Below are 1,154 nucleotides of genomic sequence, written 5' to 3' on the forward strand. Positions count from 1 at the left end.
TGTAGACCAGGTTAGCCTGGAACTCAAGAGATCTGCCTGCCTGAGTGCTGCGATGAAAGGCGTGCGCCACCACTGCCAGGTGCGTTGAGATTCTTTGTAAAGTCCATTTGGCTTCTTTCATGAGGTTGGGTACTGTTGACTCAGAAACAGTGCTCAAGATTTAGGTCTAGAGAGAATGACTGAGGCCAACACAACACCTGTGGAAGTCGGGATTGGCCTAAGATGACACAGAAGCCTCGTAGGCTATTGTAAAATACAGGTGACATGCATCTCTCATAAGAATGGGCTTAATGAACTTTGAAACAATGCTCAAGATTTAGGGGGACAGGGTCTGGGATAAGCAAAGCATAAATCCTGGGGATACAGGTATAGCCCGGCTCTACAGAGAGTAAAGATCACCAGGCTGTAAACTACATTCTTTTCCACCATTCATGAGGAGGACTGGTAAACTTCCTTTGAAGATCATCCTTCCTTTGATGAGGGAAGCCTGCGTGTTTCACTTTTCCTGGCTTCTCCAGTGCTTATCTGTGTGCACAAGGACCTCTTGCCCTCCTCAAGGGTGCTTACTGTGAAGCCTGACAACCTGAGATGGATCCTTAAGACTGTACATGGTGGAAAGTGAGAACACACTCAACACATTCCTCAAACCTGTACATGTGCACCAGAGAACATGTACACACACACACACACACACACACACACACAGAATGTAAAAAATAATTTTTAAAAGGACAATTAAAAATTAAAAGTTCTACCATGAAATACCTGTTACGGACTGTGTTGGTCATTGTGGGAACTAAAGGGGGGCACCAGTGTTGTGCCTGCATGTGTGTCTATGAGAAGGTGTCAGATTTCCTGGAATGGGAGTTATAGACAGTGGTGGGAACTGATAATTGAACCTTTGGAAGAGCAGCCAGCACTCTAATTGCTGAGCCATCCCACCAGCCCTGTCACGATGGTTTCTATTGGAGACTGTCCCAGGACTCCCAGCTGAGTGAGGTGGTACCAGGAGCCAGTCTGAACCACATGGAAAATAGACTTTAAAAAGTGCCAGGTCTGGGGCTGGTGAGATGGCTCAGTGGGTAAGAGCACCTGATTGTTCTTCCGAAGGTCCGGAGTTCAAATCCCAGCAACCACATGGTGGCTCACAACCA

This window comes from Mus pahari, chromosome 14 (genome assembly GCF_900095145.1).
Source record: "Mus pahari chromosome 14, PAHARI_EIJ_v1.1, whole genome shotgun sequence".
Lineage (NCBI taxonomy): Eukaryota > Metazoa > Chordata > Mammalia > Rodentia > Muridae > Mus > Mus pahari.